The sequence below is a fragment of the Cannabis sativa genome, chromosome 3, assembly GCF_029168945.1.
Source record: "Cannabis sativa cultivar Pink pepper isolate KNU-18-1 chromosome 3, ASM2916894v1, whole genome shotgun sequence".
Classification (NCBI taxonomy): domain Eukaryota; kingdom Viridiplantae; phylum Streptophyta; class Magnoliopsida; order Rosales; family Cannabaceae; genus Cannabis; species Cannabis sativa.
Genome location: NC_083603.1, coordinates 5152830 through 5176850, shown reverse-complemented (window position 1 = coordinate 5176850; position 24021 = coordinate 5152830). Strand labels below are relative to the sequence as shown.

The following is a 24021-nucleotide window of genomic DNA, read 5'->3' as shown; positions in this document are numbered from 1 at the left end:
GAAAACAAACACGGTTAGAGTCAACATTTGGAGTAATAGAAAAACAAATCAAAATTCTAACAATTAATAGCTTACCTGAATGTCTTTCCAAACTTTATTTTTCGAGTACGGTTGACTTCTTTCCAATTTTTATAAGCCAACCCTATTGTCTGCCGACATCTGACTCCCAGAGTGGATACGAGCTTCGCGTAGCTTTTTCCACAGTATTGACCTTTATCATTAACTTCGAGGGCCACTCTTTTGCCCTGATCCATTAGTTTGGATATTTCATTCATTTGCGTCGGCCCTCGTGTAGGTATTGTGGTTGGACACTCATTTTCTGCTCCCGAATCAGATCCTGATTCTGAGTTCGCCATGTCTACACCATTAACAAACAAACTTCAAAGTTAGCTACATATATAACAAGTAGTGTATATGAAATATTAAAAGCATAAACAAATTGTTAAGTATTCAGGACCATTCACAACCACAATATAAAGTAAGCTATATATCAAGTTATCAATTAGACACGTTTTCTTTTCTTTTTTTGTTTATGTTTGCCTGAATCACAATTGACCCATATTCCCTCATTGATATCGTTTCTAATGTATTCAGCGTCGTCTTCCTCAATGTTACGATCAATTCCCATGAGTTGCTCATGAATTGGTTGTCCAACAATGAAGTCATCGTAACATAAGTCAGCATTCTCCTCATCCTCTTCAGTCTCTAAGAACCTCCTCTCTGGTGTCGATAAAACAATAGACCATTTATCATTAGCCGGATCAGAAATGTAAAAAACTTGAGCTGCTTGGCTAGCCATGATGAATGGATCATTCTTGCTTCCTCTCTTACTTAAATCAACCAAAGTAAAACCAAGCTCGTCAGTTTTTACTCCAACGTTGTTGTCAACCCAAGAACACTTAAAAAGTGGAATTCGGAACGCAAAATAATTGAGCTCCCATATTTCTTCAATGACCCCGTAATACGTCATAGTACCTAAAACAGGGTTTCTATCTTTTGCACTTGCAAAGTGCATAGTTTCTGCGACGATACGTATACCACTATTTTGAACCTCTCGAGCTGTTGGAATTTATTTTACCAGGATCTTAGATCTACTCACAAGTATGTTTATTAACATCCTAAATATGAACTTTCTAAAACGATGAAATAAACACATATAAAGTTTAAGAAACCTTACATTGGGTGCAGCGGAATATAATGACTCCTTCCGTTCAGATATCTAGCCCTTGATTCCTTTACGTAGCGAGCATTATCAATATCCGAACACGGATCTCTTTCTCTGAATCTTTGATGCTGAAGCTCCTTTGCTGATGATCTTTCTTCACGATCTTCCTCACTATGATTGAGGTATCACTTGATGTGTGTGGGCACTACTCAAATCACTAAGGATTTCGAAATTCTAAGGAAGAAGAGAGAGAGTGGTCAGCTAAAGATAGGGAGAGAGAAGGCTCAGTTTTTCTGAATAGAAAAAGTCAGAAGAAAAGTGTAATTTTCCTGAAGCCTTCACTATCTATTTATAGCATTCCTACTAGGGTTAGATTTGAATTATATGGCATTAAAATAATGAAAAAATCAGTTTAAATTTCCTACAAAAGTGGCTGGCCCTAAACTTAGTGGATTGGGCCTTGCTTTTTGCAATTTTGCAATTTTAACACCTTTTGTATCTGATTTTCTCAAAAATGCCAATTTCCTAATTCAACCATTTAAATGCCAATTCTAACTATTTAATAACTATAAATAATTATTAAATAATATTGTCATTTATCATATTTATTAATTGAACCATACAAAGTATCATAATTAACAAATATGCCCCTATAAACTCTTTCTTTACAATTTCGCCCTTACTTAGTGAAAAATTCACAAATAGACATAGTCTAATTTGAGAATTATAATTGATTAATCAAAACCAATTACATGAGTCTTACAAGCAATATTATCTCAACTAGTGGGGGGACCATGGGTCTATATAACCGAGCTTCCAATAAGTAGATCAAGAATTTAACACTAAAATTCACTAACTTATTAATTCTTCGTTGAATCCACGCATAGAACTTAGAATTGCACTCTCAGTATATAGAATGCTCTATATGTTCCACCATATAGACACATCATTAGTTATCCATTGTTATAATCCTAATTTGATCAATGATCCTCTATATGAATGATCTACACTGTAAAGGGATTAAATTACCGTTACACCCTACAATGTATTTATTCCTTAAAACACTTGACCCCGTATAAATGATATTTCAGCTTATGTGAAATGAGTACTCCACCATTTATGTTCGTTTGGTCAAGCTCGAAGGAGATCATCCTTTGCTTACTATTCGCCAAATAGAAGCTATAGATTCCATGTTTATGATAGCGCTCCCACTCAATTGCACTACCGTGTTCCCAAAATGTACGTATCACCCTGACCTAAAAGTAGGCTTAACTAACAAATCAAAGAACACGAATAGCCTTTCAAGATTGAGCCTAATCATATCAGGATTAAGATCATTTGATCTAGGATCAACTAGGCGATATTGACTTGAATAGATATTACGGTAAGTTTAATAAATCTAAGTCAAAGTTCAATATCGGTCCCTTCCGATGCATACTCCATGCATCCAACCTGAGCTTTACTTTAACCCATGCTCTGGAAAGAACATAGCACTTCTCCAAATGCAAGTAAACTCTTGTTGTAGATTATCATATCGCAAAACCCCGTGTCCGATAAATCTAGGAAACTTTATTCACATAGTCATGTTTACTTTCCAATGTGTTGACGGCACAATAAACAGGATCAAGTATGTGAAAAGGGTTTCGGATGAATTTATACATTATGTACATATAATCATGAAATAAATCATGTGAACCATGCAACATTAAATGTTATTTCGATCTATATTAATAAACAAATACGATTATATTGAAATGAGTTTTATTTAGGGCATAAAACCCAACAAACTCCCACTTGCACTAATATAAAACAAAAAGTGCGTTTCAAATAATCTCAACACCTTGATATGCAAATCAAGTGTAGTAGTAGTAAACTCCTCGTAATAGGATCTGAAAGGTTGAATTAACCACAACCTTTTCTCCACTATTACTCTTCCTTAATCACAAAATCATTGATAATGTGAAATTCCTCTCTATATGTTTACTCTCTTGGGATACTGGATTCTATATCTTTGGCAACTACTTTTGGTTAATCAGGAAATTAACACTAGTAGTTTAAGGCAATTTGGAATGGTGCCAAAGATGTATAGAACTTTCCTTAGACTGAATAAGTACCTTTCCTGCGACTTTAACATTCGGTCTCTCTCGGTAGACCTAGAGACTTCGGATAGGTTTTTACACTTCTCCAAAATCACTATTCCACCCCCGCAGTAACCACCATCTTATCGTAAATATTTACTAGCACATAGGCAAATTTCGAAATCTGATATGGTGTAGTCTAAGAGTTTTAAACACACCCTTATAGACTAACATATAGTTCCTCTTCTTTATCTTAGGATTTACTTGATTGTCTTCCAATGTTCTTCTCCTGGATTAATCTGATACCTACTCATTACTCCCACTCAACAGCAGGTGTCTGGTCTAAGGCATACAAAAGCATATCTAAGACCTCTCACTGTTGATGTAAGAAATTCTTTCATGGCTTTATCTTTTCTGGAATAGTCAAGACTTTTCCTTAGATAAATAAAATCTATACCTAAGAAGTTGTGAAGCTTCTATAGATTGCCATTAGAAAGAAAATGCTCGACATCTTACTAAAGTAAGTTGCTTGCATTAGAGTAAGTAATTACTGTGTATACCATAAGCCATAGGTTTAGATAAACTCAAACCTATAATGCTAGGAACAGGAAGTTTTGTTAAGTCTATTGAATGGACTTATAAACAAAAATTTCCTTTTATGTCCTTGTAATAGAAAACTTTAGGTTATTCCATGTGAATGGATTAAACCATAGTTCTATTGGCTTTCTTCTTAGTTTCTTATCTTGACAATCCATTACTTGTTTAAACTCACAATGGATTTTAATCACTTGTGTCTCCCAAGTCATAAGAAGGTGAGTTCCTAGAAACTCTCCCACTACGACAAGGTACTGTGAATTATGTCGAAGAAAACTAAATGGTATTGATCTCTTCGGTTGTGAAAAGACAACAGAGGCAGTAGGATCATCATATGTTATATAAGATGATAGAACACTTTTGGAATCAAGAATAAATATCTCCTTTATTTGCTACTTGTTTTTTCAGACTTAGTCATTTTCTTAGAAAAGTAGTATTTGTTTGAACAAACACTTTCTTATCTATTGACAATGGGATGGTCCACCCCTAATCACTTAGAAAAGCTAACAAACCATGGTTAACAGTTCTAGCCTTTCTTAAGATTTTGATTAGGTCATCCATGAATCTAGTAATGATTTACATTAAGTATACAACCATTACATCATTCTGAAATTGTATTACCATAGAAGGACTTAGGCAACGACTAGTAACTAATCATCAATATGCAAATCGAAATTTCTGGGGAGGTAAGTTTGGATATAATTCAAAAATCAATTTAATGATCTTTGAACTGCATATCTACTACCTATTTCTCCACCCCTATCAGTTCGCAAGATCTTTAACCACTTACCTTAATGGTTTTAACCATTGCTAGAAATTAATGAAATTTTTCAAACATTTCAAATTTCTCTGCTAAAAGGTATAATCTAGAGTTATCGTCTTAAGAATACAACGAAAAACTCATATCCACCCCTGAATGTACATCCATCTGCGAATGAGATGAACTACTTTCAGTGGATATAGGCATATTATCTCTTTGCAGAGATTGATCATGTCAAATTCACTATGAACAAGATACAAATGCCATAGATTAAAAAAAATGTGGTAGTGTCTTTTGATGACATAGGTTTAGTTACATCAAAGAGTTCTTAGAATAGTGCAAGTGGATCCTGGTCACAGAATACCTAACTCATATTCCATACAGTTTGAATCCATTAATAAAAGATGGATATTAAACACTTGAGAAAGTGTAACTGTATTGTATCTGGAATTAGAAATATAAGAAAATTTCTGTTTGGATTCTAAAATTAAAGTCAAAGACTTAAATTCAACCAAATATAATGAGTAATTCTTTCTTGGACCAGCATTACTAATACAAACTCTAAGTCAGATTTGCCCATACAAGTAGGAGATTTCTAAGATTGAGGATTTATATCAATTGGGAATAGAATTTCGGGATTATAATCATATGCGTCATATAAAATGACATGAAATGATTTATAGACAATTCATCCAATGATATGTTTTGAAAGCTAATTCGAAATGAATAAGCTAAGAGGAATTAGGATAATTTCGTTTAAAATAAGAATCCAACGATGCTTCGATTAGTGAAAGTCAAAGTAATCTTATTTATATAATCTTCTTGTTTCATATCGTAAAAATACTAGTCTAAGGTGTCATCAATTGATGAACAGCTAGATGTCGCATATACAATATTTATCTTTCGAGATCTTACACTATTATGTATGTCTAATGGTGAAAATCCACTAGGGATTTATCTCATTAGAAAAACAAACATGTTAGACCAACAATGAAGATTCGAAATTAAACTACAACTTAATAACAGAAATTAACATGGTTCAATATAAATTCATACACAATTCAGAAATTATAAACATATAGCAAGTAGGAATGACTAGTGAAAATACTAAAACATACAATCCTAAATAATTTCCAAGGTTTTCAATAAACTGATACGTTGTCCCGTAGGCGAGAGTCAAAGCATCATTTATTGAATAGAGTTGTCGACTTCATCTAAAATAAAAACCATTCTAGCAACCTTTTATTCGATCAAAATAAGAATCCAACGTTGTCCCGGTAGGCGAGAGTCAAGGTTATTCTCATTTTATGAGCTTCTACCATTGTTTCATGTTTCATAAGTTTATCTCTAAGTAGTCACCGTAGGGGAGAGTCTAATAGAGACGAAAACTTACAAAACACTTATCAAATGAAATCTTACGGTGTTAAATGCGTTCAACGAATAACCATCCATAGGGGGACGAAGTCTAGCGTCTCGAGGTTATATTGAAAACATTTAACTTTTGTAAGACCAACAATGGAGATCGAATATCTTAATAATAATCAAGCTCATTATTTAAAGTGAGTTGTATTTTCTTTGATTCTCTTTATTTAATTTATTTATTTTAAATATATATTTATTTAAAATTTCCAATTTAGAATGAAAAATTCTAAATATAAATTTTAATTTAATATTTATAAATTTTACTTAGATGAATTATTTCCATCTTAGTAATAATTTCCAATAAATATTTAGAAAAATATTCAATTTAAGTTGTTACAAAATTAATATAAATTAATTTACAACTCAAATTTAATTTTCTATAAATATATATTGCATTTCGAAAAATTAAAGTATTTAAGAATACAATTTTCGAAAATGCATGTTAAAATAAAAAATTAATCCTGGAAAAATTATTCTAATTTAATGTTGGCCCAAAATTAATTAATAAAATTAATTTACAACAAAAAATATAATTTTCCTATTTAATTAAATATATAAGAAAAATTTTAAATATTTAAGTATGATGATGAAAATCAACTTAAATATTAATTTTCTATTTAATTAAATACACTAGAAAAATACTTCAAGCAAAAATATCATCTATCTAGGTTTTCCTTTGACTAATTAATTCAATTTCTAATAATATACTTTAATTCAATTTATTTTAAATTAATCAATAAATGAAAAAATCATTGATTTAAGTTGATCCAAGAATTAATTAAAATAAATAATTAATTTACAACTTAATCTATTTTTCAAGATAAAATTCGAAATTCTAGCATTTAAGAAATGCAATTTCGAAAAATTGATTAATAAAATAAAGAAAAAATATATTTTGAAAATTATTTAAATTTAGTTGAAAAATTAAATTTCAACTAAAAATAATTTTCTTTATAATTAAATGTCATGAAAAAGAAATATTTAAGTATGATGATTAAATCAACTTAGATATTTTATTTTCAAATTAATTAAATGTATTAAATTCAAGAAATAAATAATTAAGTGTAGAGAAGGCTTAATTATTAATCTCTAGTTTAATACTAGGAAAAATATACTTAAAATAAATTGTACCAAAATTAATTATATAAATAATTAATTTCACAATTTATAATATTTTCCTATTTAATATTAGAAATAATAAGTAGTCTAGAAATAACTATCTAGAAAATATCTTATTTGACTAAGTATCTTTTCCACAAAATTTGAAAAAATATCTAATTTAAGTTGTATTAGAAAAAATCTAGAACTTAAATATTTTCAAATTTAAATTTAATTAAATATCAAAAATTAAGTTGTAACCACTTAATTTGAAAATATTCCATTTTAAGTTAATATTCAAAAAAATATTAACTTAAAAAATATCTAAAGAATCTTAATAACCAATGCCTAAAATTCCTCAACTTAATTTTGAAATTTGAAATTCAAAAGATATTCAGATTTAAGTTGGTTAGTTGTAGATAACTAAATATCAACTTAAATAGGAATATTTAATGAAAAATTTAAATTAAGCTCCAGAAAGAATCTAGATGGTTATAATTCTATATTTAATTAAATACAAGAAAATACATATAGTTTAGCTTAGAATAAAAAAAATTCTTTAAACTATATTTTTCTTAAATTAATTTCAAAATAAATGAAATTAATTATGTTGCTAATCAATTTTTATTAGGTTAAACTAGTGTAATTAACCTAGTACAGTTATTCAAATCAGGCAAATGGGCCTTCACAATTGGGGTGGTTTGTGTGAGGGGGTGCTGGGTTCAGTATGTCGTACCCACTTCTATGGCTCCCAACTCTCACACAAGGCCCAAAAGAGAGGAATTTAACCTTAATAAGAACAACTGTTATTCATTGAGTAAGCCCAATAACTAAATGGGCCTAAATAAATTCTATCAAGAACTATGATAATTTATTTTAGCAACAACAACCTATATGTATCTATAATCAAATTAAACACATAGGCTCACACAGGCACACTTTGGATGGGTCCTATCATGTTGCTAGGTCATACACAGATGAAAGAAGATTGTAAAATTTACCTGTTACAAATTATTAACTTGACCAAGGGAGCCATCAGATCATTAGATCTGGCAAAAAGTAACCATGGCTATTTGCAATCAAGTAATAATAGGTTTTAAAAACTTACACATAAGCTAAAACACATACTCCTGCAACAAGGTTAGCTGGATAGTTGGATGTAGGATTTATTTAATTTTAAATAAATATTTAATTTCGAAAATAATTAATTAAATAAAAAAAAATAAAAAATTTTCGAAATTTTTTTTTTAAAAAATTTAAAAAAAATTTTAAATTTAAAAAAAATTTAAAATTAAACCTACAATTTTTGAAAAATTAGGTTTCAACCAACCTAAATATCATTTCAAAAATTTGCTAACTACTTTTAAATTTTAAATGTTATTTTATAAATAAAAATTAAATAAAAAATTAGAAAAGATAAATAAATATCTTTTTCAAATTTTTAAATGTAATTTAAATAAATAAAATAACAAAATTTAAAAAATTAGCAAAATATCTTATATCTATTTAAAATTACATGATTATAAATATCTTATTTTAAATTTAAATATGGTCAAAATATCTAAAAAGATTTAATTAAAAAATCTTAAAAGATAAGATATTTTTAAAATATCTTAAAAGATATTATAAATATCTTTAAAAGATATTATAAATATCTTAAAATATCTGACCTTAAATTTAAAAAAAAATATAATCAAATTTAAAAATAAGATAGATTTTTAAGCAAAAAGATAAATACTAATTCTATTCAAATTCAAATTACACTAATATCTTGAATTAAATTAAAAAAAAATTTAAATTAATTCAAAATGATAATTAGAATTGAATTAGGAATAGTAATAGTATATATACAAAACCATACAAAAAATTGGAAGTTAATTCCATGAAAAAGTATGAAAAATTGAAGAAAATTGAAAAAATTCGAAACTGTACGGACAGTTCTGCGATCGCAGGAAACTATCAAGACAAAATTTCCCGATTTTGTCAAATCTTCAAAAATCATAACTAATTCAAATAAAATCCAAATTGAGTTCTGTAAAAGGCTAACTTGCTTAATTTTTTCCATACTATCCAATAAAAATAATGCCAGAACCGAAATAACAATTATTTTTCACGAAAATTTCACAATCATCAATCAATCATCAAATAACACTCAATACAACATGATACCATCCAAAGAACATACAAACAATCGTTTTAAAGTCCAAATTTCTTGCAAGTAAATCAATTACCATGGCTCTGAGGCCAGTTTTTGGAAATTATTTTACCAGGATCTTAGATCTACTCACAAGTATGTTTATTAACATCCTAAATATGAACTTTCTAAAACGATGAAATAAACACATATAAAGTTTAAGAAACCTTACATTGGGTGCAGCGGAATATAATGACTCCTTCCGTTCAGATATCTAGCCCTTGATTCCTTTCTGTAGCGAGCATTATCAATATCCGAACCTCGGATCTCTTTCTCCGAATCTTTGATGCCGAAGCTCCTTTCGTCGATGATATTTCTTCACGATCTTCCTCACTATGATTGAGGTATCACTTGATGTGTGTGGGCACGACTCAAATCACTAAGGATTTAGAAATTCTAAGGAAAAAAAGAGAGAGTGGTCAGCTAAAGATAGGGAGAGAGAAGGCTCAGTTTTTCTGAATAGAAAAAGTCAGAAGAAAAGTGTAATTTTCCTGAAGCCTTCACTATCTATTTATAGCATTCCTACTAGGGTTAGATTTGAATTATATGGCATTAAAATAATGAAAAAATCAGTTTAAATTTCCTACAAAAGTGGCTGGCCCTAAACTTAGTGGATTGGGCCTTGCTTTTTGCAATTTTGCAATTTTAACACCTTTTGTATCTGATTTTCTCAAAAATGCCAATTTCCTAATTCAACCATTTAAATGCCAATTCTAACTATTTAATAACTATAAATAATTATTAAATAATATTGTCATTTATCATATTTATTAATTGAACCATACAAAGTATCATAATTAACAAATATGCCCCTATAAACTCTTTCTTTACAATTTCGCCCTTACTTAGTGAAAAATTCACAAATAGACATAGTCTAATTTGAGAATTATAATTGATTAATCAAAACCAATTACATGAGTCTTACAAGCAATATTATCTCAACTAGTGGGGGGACCATGGGTCTATATAACCGAGCTTCCAATAAGTAGATCAAGAATTTAACACTAAAATTCACTAACTTATTAATTCTTCGTTGAATCCACGCATAGAACTTAGAATTGCACTCTCAGTATATAGAATGCTCTATATGTTCCACCATATAGACACATCATTAGTTATCCATTGTTATAATCCTAATTTGATCAATGATCCTCTATATGAATGATCTACACTGTAAAGGGATTAAATTACCGTTACACCCTACAATGTATTTATTCCTTAAAACACTTGACCCCGTATAAATGATATTTCAGCTTATGTGAAATGAGTACTCCACCATTTATGTTCGTTTGGTCAAGCTCGAAGGAGATCATCCTTTGCTTACTATTCGCCAGATAGAAGCTATAGATTCCATGTTTATGATAGCGCTCCCACTCAATTGCACTACCGTGTTCCCAAAATGTACGTATCACCCTGACCTAAAAGTAGGCTTAACTAACAAATCAAAGAACACGAATAGCCTTTCAAGATTGAGCCTAATCATATCTGGATTAAGATCATTTGATCTAGGATCAACTAGGCGATATTGACTTGAATAGATATTACGGTAAGTTTAATAAATCTAAGTCAAAGTTCAATATCGGTCCCTTCCGATGCATACTCCATGCATCCAACCTGAGCTTTACTTTAACCCATGCTCTGGAAAGAACATAGCACTTCTCCAAATGCAAGTAAACTCTTGTTGTAGATTATCATATCAGTAAAACCCTGTGTCTGATAAATCTAGGAAACTTTATTCACATAGTCATGTTTACTTTCCAATGTGTTGACGGCACAATAAACAGGATCAAGTATGTGAAAAGGGTTTCAGATGAATTTATACATTATGTACATATAATCATGAAATAAATCATGTGAACCATGCAACATTAAATGTTATTTCTGATCTATATTAATAAACAAATCTGATTATATTGAAATGAGTTTTATTTAGGGCATAAAACCCAACACGAGCATCATCTCTTGACTTTGTATGAAAACGTTTACCCCTTACAATGTACGCTTCATGCTTTGCAACCGCAAAAGTTGGTCCAAGGGCAATACGACTCAACACATCAGATACTCTATGATTCGGTTCGTTCAACTTTTCTAGAATGGTATTCCTTAACCGCCCAATGAAAGTTTGATGATGCTGGTCTACAACCCATTTTTGTTTTTTTGTTTTTTGATGTCTTGGAACCATTGATTGTAATAACTCTATATGGTCACTGTAAAACAAGTAAGATAAATCAAGTTATTGTTCATCGTGACTTAAGTAATGTTAATCAAACAAAAGGTACTTACGTTATATATGGTTGAACCTCTGCGTTATTGTTCATCACGACTAATTGAGCTTGATCTAGTTCAAGCTTGGACACTGTCACCATTGTCCCTTTGCCCCTTAATCCTCTATCAACATCATCTGGGTCAGTTCTTGGTTTGCTAATTCCTATTGCCTCAACTCCAGCCATGTACTCTGAACAAAATTCCACAGCCTCTTCAGATATGTAGCACTCAACCATACATGCTTCTGGCCGATAGTGGTTACGCACATAACTTTTAAGTACCTTCATATTTCTTTCAAATGGATACATCCATCTCGCCCACACCGGCCCACACAGCCTTGCTTCTCTCACTAGATGAACCATTAAATGGATCATGATGTCGAAAAAAGATGGCGGAAAAAACTTTTCCAGGTTGCACAATGTTTTGACTACATGTTCATGTAATGCATCTAACTTATCCAATTCTAATTCCTTCCCGCACAGCCTATTAAAGAAAATGCAAACATGTGTCAAACACTCTCGAACATTTTTTGGCAAGACTGATCTAATGGCAATTGGAAGTAGATGTTGCATTAACGCATGACAATCATGTGATTTCAGACCCATTAGTTTCAATTCAATCTCATTCACCAAGTTTTTGATGTTAGACGAGTAACCATCGGGTACTTTCATATTTGCAAGTGATTTGCAAACTGTTTGTTTCTCTTTTTTGGATAAAGTGAAACAAGCAGGAGGCAAATATAAACGTTCACCTTTCTTCTCGGGTGCCGTAGATTGTCGTATACCCATTTCAACGAGATCTAAACGACTATTTAGACCGTCCTTAGTTTTGCCGGGAATATCAAGTAAGGTACCAATAATACTCTCACACACATTTTTTTCAATATGCATGACATCCAAACAATGTCGAACTAGTAGACTTTTCCAATATGGAAGACGAAAGAAGATTGACTTTCTTTGAAAACAACCATTAGTTTTTTTATTTTTTTGCGTCTTTCCATACTTAAAATCTACAAGTTGAACTTGTTGGAGAATTTGTTCCCCAGACAGTGGCAAAGGAGCCATATCACCCTCTTCAGTACCATCGAATGCTTTCTTCTTCCGTCTATCGTGGATGATTTGCGGTGCAAGTACCGTCCGTGACCCATATAACACATCTTGTGTCCATTTGCCAAGCGACGAGCCGATGTGTTAGTGCAACAAATCGGACAACCTTCGTAACCTTTTGTGCTTAAGCACGATAAATTACTATAAGGTGGAAATCACCGACGGTCCACAACAACACGGCCTTTCGCATTAAAGAATTCTTTTTTAAAACCATCATAGACATGAACCCCGTTCTCATACAATTCTATTAAATCGTCAATCAATGGTTCCAAATATACATCGATATTATGTCCAGGTTGTTGCGGGCCTGATATCATTAAAGAAAGCATGTTAAATTTCCTCTTCATCACTAACCAGGGAGGAAGATTGTACATCACTAGGAAGACAGGCCATGAACTATGACGACTACTTAGAGATCTATGTGGATTTACTCCATCCGCGTACGTACCGAGACGAATGTGTCTTGGTTCGCATTTGAATTCGGGTTTATGTAGTTCACTTTTTTCCAAGCTTGGGAATGCAGGATGTCTAAGTTTTCCATCTTTCACTCTCTTGGTCTCATGCCAAATCAAATTTTCAGAATGTTCTGCACTACGATATAATCGTTTCAGTCGCGGAATCAAAGGCATGTACCACATCACTTTTTGGGGGATAAGTTTCCTATTCTCCTTACTCTTGTTTACTTTATGGCGGGATAAACCGCAACTCGGGCAATAATTCATGTCTGCATATTCCTTACGATATAAAATGCAATCGTTCGGACATGCATGAATTTTTTCATACTTCAATCCTATAGAATTTAACGTTTTTTTCACTTCATAAGTAGATTCCGGAAAGCAGTTGGCAAATGGTAAGATATCTTTAAAAGCAGCTAAAAATTGAGTAAAACATTTATCGCTCACTCCATTTTCTGCTTTTATGTTGTAAAACTTTACCATTGTTGGTAATCTTAGTTTTTTACAACCATCGAACAGAGGTTTATCAGCATCACTAAGAAAATTATCGAATTTCTCAGGATCATTAAGAAATTCCTCCTGTGCTTCGTTAAGCAAGTCCAATGGATAATCATCCAAATCATTACCCTCGATATCATCTACCCCCCGCTTTCCTAATGGATATGGATCATTAGGTAAATGTTCGCCATGGTAATACCAATTAGTATAACTTCTATTGAAACCTCGTAAATACACATGGTCCTTAATCATTGTAATATTCCCTTTAGATACATTACAACAATCTACACACGGACAATGAATACGATCGTGATTTGTAGAATTCTTTAAGGCAAACTCTAAAAATGCATCGAACCCTACTTGAAATCGCAAAGGTGTCTCTCTCCTCACGCATCCATGATTTATCCATAACAAAAATCCTATCCAAAAAATTCAGGTATTTAGTAACTACTTATAGCTAGTTACTAATTACACAATGTAACTAACTAAGTTTCTCACAATTTATTCATATTAATTTATAAATTACTTAAATTCTCGTTTTAGATTAGTTCATATTATTAGGTTGTTTTGTTGATTAGAATGTTATTAAAATGTTAAATATTTTTAATAAATAAAATTGAGGGGAAAAATTTTTGGTAAAGCAATAAAGGTATTAACTAATATTTTCCCCTTTTAATTAACTTTTGCTCTTTATTTTCTTTGAAAAATAAAAATCCACATTGAACCTCTCAAATGAAAGAAAAAAAATAAAAAAAGAAGGATTTTATATGTTTATTTTGTTAATTTATTTAGTAACTAATTATATCTAGTTACTAATTACACAATGTAACTAACTAAGTCTCTCACACAATTTATTCATATTAATCTAAAAATTACTCAAATTTTCGTTTTACATTAGTTCATGTTATTAGGTTGTTTAGTTGATTATAATGTTGGTAAAATTAAAAAGTTTTCATAAATGTGAATATTATTATTTTTTATGTGACCTAACTTCTTATTACTATGTTATAATTAACTATATTATGAATGGTTTTAGTAAGATTTATCCTAATTCTACCGAAATTTCGGCAGCATAACGGCTGTAATTGGACGTTCCCAAAAATTTTACAAGTGCCTAAAATAACAAACAAAACAGATAAACAATACAAAAATTAATCCACCCATCCGACCGCAGTACATGTATTCGCAGAACCTACTTCACTACGGATGAATATTTAAGATATTCAAACTCAACTAACATGCATTGATAATTAATTATATATTAAGAAAAAGTTAGTAAAAGTATATACCTATAATTGCAAGCCCAAATACGCTACACACAAAATTATGCCGAACCCCTATAATATAAAGAAATACAACGAAATTACAAAATTAATTATTTCATAACTTATAACTAGTTATAAAAAATTGTAACAAGTTACTTAGTTACTAAATTATACATACATATATATAATCAATTATATCTCACACTATTATCTCAAAAAAATAAAATTATATCACACACTAATTCCATTTTAAAATTTTTATTTCTAAACTAATTTTTTTTTTTTGAAACTAATAAAATCCCTCCAATGTCATTTTATTCACAATAAATATATATTGCAAAAAATATATAAAATACAATTACAAAATTTATTTTTATAAAAAATATACACACACTATATACACACACAATATATACACACATTATATACAAATATTCAATAAAATATACAAATACATATATATACTATACATTGTGGTATAAATTATTACCTAATAACCGCAATCCGACGACCACCGTAAAAAATCCCGACACTATACACATAAAACACAATAATATTACTAATAAAATAAAAAAACTCAAATAATAATTTACAAAAACATAAAATAAAACAATATACATAATACAATAAGAATAGAAGCAATATTTATACCTTAAACGAGGTTGAGATTGAACAATTTCTCAACAAAAATGGGTGGCCGGATTTCACACCCAAAGTTTACTATTTGGGTTCGGATGACACTTAAAGAGGCTAAAAAATTAAAACTTTTTAGGTGTATGTTATTAAGTATCGAAAATGGAGGATTTTAAAAAAAAATGGGCTAAAAAGGTTAAGAAATGGGGGAGATAGGGTGGGGAGAAGGGGGCTGCGGCGAGGGTTTTTCTGGGTTTGGTCGAAGCTCTCTGGTTTGGTTGCTGAGTGAAGTGGGAAGGAAGAAGAAAGGTCGAAGAGTATATACTCTGATCGACCCTATGCCGTCGATTCCTTCATAGGAACCGACGGCATAGGGTACACGTGTCATGATCTCGTGTACCACATGCGTCGGTTCCTATGAAGGAACCGACGGCATAGGGTAATTCAGAAAAAAAAATAAAAATTAATTTCCAACCGCCTCTAAATGGTATAATGCAATTTTATACCTACGGTTTTTATCAAAAAACCGCCTCTAAATGTCAATTTCGAACATAGCGGGTATTTTCACACCCTTTAGCTTCCCTTTTTATAAATGGGGTTGAAAAAACTGCCTCTAAAGGCTAACATTGTAGTAGTGCCTATTTAAAAGGGCTATATTTCCCTAGGAACGAGTTTGTAAAGGTGGTTTCTTCCAAAAAAAAAAAAAAAGTTCCATTGTGTAATATTTTATGGAAAAGGAATTGTTTGATGTTGGGTTAGTTTGGTGGGTGGTTAATGGTGCGGATATTGCTATCTATAAATAAACAATGTTGGTTGCCTAAAGTTTTGGTCCCTATGATTACCTCGCCTCAATCTCTAGAGATGAGGCAATGGTTGCTAGTCTTCTTGCTTCAATGTGGGGTTAGGGTAGAGAGTTGGTTCAAAGTAATTTTTTGGTGGAGGAGGTAAACTCAATTATGGCCTTTATGTGGCCATTGCTTCCTACCCATGACAAATTGTTGTGAAGCCATGAGAATAAGAGTTTTTATTTGGTTAAAAGTGGTTATTGGCTTGCTATCAAAAAATTGAGTTTGAGTGGCTCTTCGTCTTCTCAAGGTCCTTCAAAATGGTAGAAAAATTTGTAGAGTCTTCATATTTCTCCAAAGGTAAAAGTTTTTGCTTGGAAGGCTTCTTTAAGTTAGATTCCCACTATGACTAATCTTAATAAGCACAAAATTGATAGTTATGACACAATGTCATGCTTTTGGTTACGATAATGTTTAACTTGAATTTGATTGCCAAAGGGCAAGTTTTGTAATTCTTCTTTGGGTCTTATGTTACAAGACATTACTTCTCAATGTAGTAGTTCCATAATGCTTGTTTTTAATAATATTTGCATAAGAATACTAATGTTGTAGCTCACACCTTAGCTAATTTTGGTCTGTTAAATTTGGTTAGTTCTATATGGTGGTCGGGTTACCCTCTTTGTATTAAGAACTTAATTTTGGTTGATGCCTAGTTTTAATGAATATTTTCCTTGGTCCCTTCCTTTGTTTTGCACAAGAAGGTGGTTCTAAGGTGTTTCTTCTAAAAAAATGGTGGTTTTTATGTGGAGAATGTGTAGCAATCTATGTTCTTCAAAAATAGTGTGATTCAAAAATGGTGGGTTTCATAAAAAGAATTTACTTTTCTACAAAAGCCTCGAATCTTGGATCTAAAGTCCCATTCGGGGAGGTAATCTTGGACTCAAAGCTTACTCCAATGGTGTCTCTGATAAAGGCAACTCTAGAAATAGAATACACAATGAAAAACATGAACTTCTGAATTGAGTGCTAGAAACACTGAATCTTGAACGACTTATCTCATTAGAAGATCATAAATAACGAATGTTAGGTCTCTTTTTGTGTTGTTTTAGAGTCTGTTTTAGTATGTGTTTTTAGTAGTTTTATACATTGTTTAGTTATACACTTGTTTTCTTCTTGTTTCAAGTTTTAATGTTCAAGTACATCATATGAGTTGAAATGGGAGAAAACATGCTCAATAAAAGAATTTTATGGATTTAGCATAAATTTTGGAGTTGTAAGATACAATGGGTGAAAAATTCTATGTTGTAGATGCTCAACACACTCCGTTTGTGATCGAAAATCAAGTCTGAAGATTAAAGCCAATTTTTGATTATGATTCATTCACTTTCATGAAAAATATTGTGAACAAAAGTTCTATATCTTTCTTTTAGCTTTCTAACACATCTAAAATCGTCTAATTTTGAGCAATATTGAGAGTGTTATGTGTTGTAGTTAAGTACGTTAAAATTAAACTTCTACTTCTATTTGGTTGAGTAAAAATTAAGAAAAGATTAAAATTAGAAAATAAAAATAGTGCAAGAATAAGCAATTAAACTAATAAGGAAATTAACGATTAATAAAAACTAGGGCTTCGACTTCAATTGTTTCTAATGATTATGGTCTAATATGATTATCTCCCTATTATCAATTTCTACGCAGTAGCAGGTTTACTAAGGTAATTTATAGTCTTCTCAGATATATAAATCTCAATCACATGTAAACTTTCTACTCTCGTGATAAATTTAACATGCAACATGCATTAAACACAGAAACCCTATAAGCTATCTAAACCATACAGGTACTCTCGTCCTATATCGAAATTCAGTTTTATTTCACTATAGCATAATCGACACTCACTTCTCAGATCTCACATCGAAATCATAAAACAGTTAATTGATGGCCAGACAAATAAAAGTAATTAAGCACGAATGAAATAGAATACATAGAAATTAGGGAGAAAATAAATCATATTAAAACCATAAAACAATGTCAAACAACATCCATCTAACCCTAATTAAGTGTTTAGCTACACATGTTCATGGAAACAAAATCACACATATTAACTTTAAGAAGAGAAGAAGATAAAGAATAAAATAATGCTGAAAAGCCCTCTGCAGAATGCCTCCAGTATTGACTTCTGTCTCTGAAATTCGTACTCTTTTTTCCCTTTAAATTGCTTGGCCAAAACTATTGAAGTCCCCTTCTTTTATAGCCAAAAAATGATAAAATAAGATAAAAATTGCTGAAGAAAAAACATATTCTCCTTAGGATTAGAAAACCTATTCTGCTTAGGATTAGAAGAAGAGGTGAGTTTTCTGCTGCGTTGACTGATAGTATTTTGGCCATAACTCTCTCGATATTTCTCGGAATTGGACGATACAAGATGTTCCAGAAAGATAAAAGAGAGATCTAGAACTTTTGTGTTTTGAATTTTTCCAAAATCTAAACAGAACATAGTTGAATTTAGGCTTGAAGTTTTAGCTTTATTTTCTTACACAATTTACTCTATTTTAAATATCATCTTTTTGTGAGATATTTTTATCTTTTTTCTCTGATATTTTCTAATCTTCTTCTATTTTAAATCTGCATAAATAAAAGATAATAGGCATAAAAATGCTCCAAACACGATTAAAACTTAATTAAAAATATACTAAACTTAATCTAAAATTAATACTAAAATAACCTAACATTATGACCAAAATACAATTGGTCATCGCAATAAGATTTTAGAATTGCAACTGTTCTGGAAAATTGCTATAGAGTCGCGACCTTTGACTTAATTCCATGGCACTCAAAGAATTCTCAAATTTCACTATTATCTAAAATTGCTATAGAGTCGTGACTCTCTATCCAATGTCGCAACTCTTATGAAAAAGGGAAACTTCCTAATTTTGTCTATAAAATGAATGACAACTAGGTTTTTTTGAAGGGGATTCAACTTTGGAGAGTGATTTTGGATGAGGTGGCTGGAAGAGAGAGAATATCATTGGAGTCCCTGAATTGTGTTTTTTTTATCTATCTTTATCTTTTATGTTTTTAATTAAGTCTTTGGATGTTTAGAGTGAATATTATGTGCTAATTTCAGTTTTAAGGGTGTTATGTGACTCGCTTGAACCTCTTTTATGTATTAATGTAGTTTTTTTATTTTTTTCTTCATCTTCTCTCAAATTCCATACAATCATTTTTAATTGTGCAATTATTTAGTGGTCATTTATAATTATTATCTATGAATCTGATTTAAAATTCTCAAAAGTGAGATTTGATTATGATATGATTATTTTAGATACAAACCGATTTAGCATGAAAATATTTAGATTATTTGTTTGATTAAATTGAGTTGATATGTTTATTCCTTTTTTTGTGATTAAGCTTTGTCATATAAATATAGAGAGTTTTTAGATTGATTGAGTTGATAAGTCTTACGAGATTATAAACTATTTGTTTCAACTTGTCAATTGAATATAAAATGTTAGTGAATAGTTACAACTGTATTGGGTAGTTATAAGTTAGTTAATTGCTCAGCTTCTTTATCTTCTCGTAACAACTTTCTGTTGTAACCTTATTGTATTCATCATATATAAATAACACTCATGTGAGGTTTAGCAGTATCAGCTAACTCACTTTTCACTATCTCATCTTTCCAACTTGGTATCGGAGCCTCTGGTTCAATTTTTTTTTCCTTTCTTCTTCTCCTCTTTCTTCTATCGAAGCTTTCATCCATGGCGTCCACATCAAACTCTGCTCCAAGAGCTGCTGCTTCTACATCTGCTACTGGCATCACCGACCTTCCTGCTGCTTCTCAGGTCATACCAAATCAGATTGTTCCCCTGAACCTTCGGCTTGATCGATCGAACTACTTCTACTGGAGATCACAGGTTCTCTCAACAGTCCGTGCTCATCAACTCGAAGGATTTATCACTGGTGCTCGAGCGCGCCCTCTAGCAACTGTTCCAGATCCCTCAGATGCTTCAAGATTCATCCCCAATTCAGATCTTGCCGACTGGATGCGTCTGGATCAGTTCTTGATGAGTTGGCTCTTCAACTCCATATCCGAAGCAATGTTAGGACATGTTGCAAGATGTGCTTCTTCCTCTGAACTATGGAATGTTCTGATTCAGCTTTTTTCTAATCAATCTCGCGCCAAAGTTCTACAACTCCGTGGAATGCTTCAGCCGACGAAGAAAGGTTCTACACCCGTGGATGAATACATCTTCAAGATGAGATGCTTGGCTGATGCTCTACATGCTGCTGGTCATGAAATCAGCGATGATGAACTCATATTGTACATTATTGGAGGTCTTGGTAGTGAATATGATTCCGCCATAGTTGCTCTCACTACCAAAGATGTTATCACTCTCTCCGAGGTTCAATTCCTCCTCCAAACACAAGAAATGCGAATTGAACAACAACATTCTGTTGCTACCCTGGATCTTCAAAATCCCACAGCAAACTACGCCTCAAAGAAAGCCAGTAGCTCCCCTGCTTCTCCTAATAACACAAATCGTGGTCGAGGATCCTCTAATGGTGCACGAGGCAGAGGCGGACGATCTCATCCCAATAATCGTGGTGGTAATCGTCCTATATGCCAAGTTTGTGGCAGAGCTGGCCACATTGCTCTCAAGTGCTTTCACCGCTTTGATCTCAGCTATCAAGGTGAACAAAGCACCACTACTCAAGAACTAGTACAGATGACTCGCAGGCTTTGCTTGCTTCAGCCTCCACAGTTGCTGACCCTCACTGGTATCTTGACAGTGGCGCATCGCACCATGTCATCTCTGATGGTTCTAAGCTAAGTGACAAGATTGATTACAAAGGAAAAGGCAAAGTAACAGTTGGTAATGACAATTCTCTACCTATTCTTGCTATTGGTTCTTGTGTCATTCCTTCTTTTCGTTCTTTAATTCTAAAGAAAGTCTTGTATGTTCCTGGTATTCATAAAAACCTAATCAGCATTTCACAGTTTACTCTTGATAATAATATTCATGTTGATTTCCATGATAATCTGTGTTTTGTTCTTGACAAGGTCACGAAGAGGGTCCTTCTGCACGACACTCTTAGCCAGGGTCTCTACAAGCTGTCACAACCCCATTTCACCCCATCTATTGTGCCTTCTTTAGCCAATCTTGTTACACATTCATCCATTGTAAATCTCAGTACAACTGAGCCACCTAATAATCAAGATTGTAATAAGTCCTTTCCCTGTAATTCCCAAAGGTCTTTCTCCTGTAACATTCCCAATCGAATTGCTGCACTTTGGCACAATCGATTAGGACACCCTTCTCATGTAATCTTGAATAAAGTGTTACAAACAATTAATGCTTCCTGTAGTAAATCTGATATTACATTCTGTGATGCATGCCAATATGGCAAAAACCATCTCATGCATTTCTCCTCCACACCAATTAAAACCACACAACCTCTTCAACTTGTGCATTCGGATGTTTGGGGTCCATCCCCACATTCCACACCCGAAGGATATAGATACTATATCCTATTTGTTGATGACTACACAAAATACAGTTGGATTTATCCAATGAAAACCAAAGCTGATGCCTACAACATCTTCCTTACCTACAAAACACTTGTCGAAAATCAACTTAACACCAAGCTGAAATGTCTCCAAACAGACTGGGGGGTGAGTATCGAAAGTTACAGCCTCTTTTACAAAGCTTACGGATCCATTTTAGACATCCTTGCCCTCACCATCACCAACAACAGGGTAGGGTAGAAAGAAAGCATCGGCATGTCACTGAAATGGGACTTACCATGCTTGCTCAAGCCTCAATGCCCCTGAAATTCTGGTGGGAAGCCTTTGTCTCTGCTGTTTTTCTTATTAATCGACTTCCTACCATTGTCAACAACTACAAGTCACCATTTGAGAGTCTCTTTCACACAACTCTTGACTATACCTTTCTCAAATCCTTTGGTTGTGCGTGTTTTCCCTTTCTAAGACCATACAATAGTCACAAGTTTCAATTCAAGACTGCCAAGTGTATCTTTCTTGGATACAGCCCATTTCACAAAGGTTATAGGTTTTTACACCCTACAGGCCGCATATACATTTCAAGAAGTGTCAACTTCAATGAAAATGAGTTTCCCTATACTACTATTTTTCCCTCCCAATCATCAGTCACCTCCACCATTCACAACAACCTCTTAGCACCTGCCTTTGTCATCCCAGTATCCACTCAAACCATCCCTGCCACACCTGTCCAGTTTGGCTCTATAGACAGCTCTGCAGCCTCCTCTCATATGTCGTTACCCACTTCTCAACCATCTTCTAGTTCCACCACTTCCCAAACTCTTCCCCTACCAAACACATTGTCCACCACTACTGGTGATCCAACCAAAGTCACCACACCAGCTGTTGAAATGCCACATGCTCCTCCACCCATTCCCCAAGGTCACCACATGCAAACAAGGTCAAAATCAGGGATATATAAACCAAAAGTCTACCTTGTTACTGCCTCCCAAAACCCAGACTTTTCCATTCCGAAAACTGTTAAACAGGCCTTACAATCTCCTAAGTGGAGACCAGCTATGGATCACGAGTTTTATGCCTTAAAACGGAAGAAAACTTGGACCCTTGTTCTTCCTACACCTGACATGAATATTCTCACTAATAAATGGGTTTATCGGGTAAAATTTAACAAAGATGGCAGTGTGCAGAAACTCAAGGCACAGCTTGTCGCTCGGGGTTTTCAACAAAATCCTGGTTTGGATTTTAAAGACACCTTCAGTCCAGTCATCAAGCCGTGCACAATAAGAGTGATGTTTGCTTTAGCTGTTACCTTTGGTTGGGAAATACAACAAATTGATGTAAACAATACCTTTCTCAATGGCGATTTGCAGGAGGATGTCTATATGATGCAACCGGTTGGCTATGAGGATGAGACAAAGCCAAATTATGTTTGCAAACTTCACAAATCACTTTATGGACTAAGGCAGGCACCCCGTGCATGGTTTGAAAAACTAAAGCTTGCTTTAGTTAATTGGGGTTTTCAACAGTCTCTCTCAGACACTTCTCTGTTTTATACTCAGAAAAATGGCTCTGCTCTCTTGGTTTTGGTCTATGTTGATGATCTCCTAATAACTGGAGGAAGCACCACTGCCATCACAGATCTCATCAAAGACTTACATACAAATTTCTCCCTCAAATCTCTTGGACCAGTCAGTTATTTCCTTAGATTTGAGGCATAAATGCATCTGGCTTATATCTCACACAGTCCAAGTATGCCTTGGATTTACTAGATAAAATTGGTTTTGATGATGCCAAACCATGTGACACTCCCATGATATTATCCAACAAACTTGCAACACTTGATAGTTTTCCTTTTGACCAACCCGAACTATATCGCAGCACCATAGGTGCCCTCCAGTACCTAACATTTACCAGACCAGACCTGGCTTACTGTGTTAATAAACTCAGTCAGTATTTACAAGCCTCCACAGTGAATCAATGGAATGCTTGTAAGAGAGTTCTCAGGTACATCAAAGGCACCCCACATCTTGGCCTGAACTTTAAACCAGTTGTTGTTCTTGATCTTCAAGCTTTTTCTGATGCCGATTGGGCATCCAGTTTAGATGACAGAAAATCTACGAGTGGGTTCTGCATGTTTTTAGGCAACAATCTGGTCAATTGGAGTTCACGAAAACAGAGGGCA

At 32.7% G+C, this 24021-nt stretch overlaps 1 long non-coding RNA gene across 1 annotated transcript; it reads right to left on the bottom strand.

The window, feature by feature from the left end:
• Window positions 1-117: 117 nt before the first annotated feature.
• On the bottom strand, window positions 118-15897 carry LOC133035585 (uncharacterized). Its single transcript, XR_009686719.1, has 3 exons — window positions 15391-15897; window positions 14925-14972; window positions 118-358 (listed from the first exon to the last, which is right to left on the bottom strand). It is a non-coding gene; the product is annotated as an uncharacterized LOC133035585 (long non-coding RNA).
• Between the last annotated feature and the right edge of the window lie 8124 nt (window positions 15898-24021).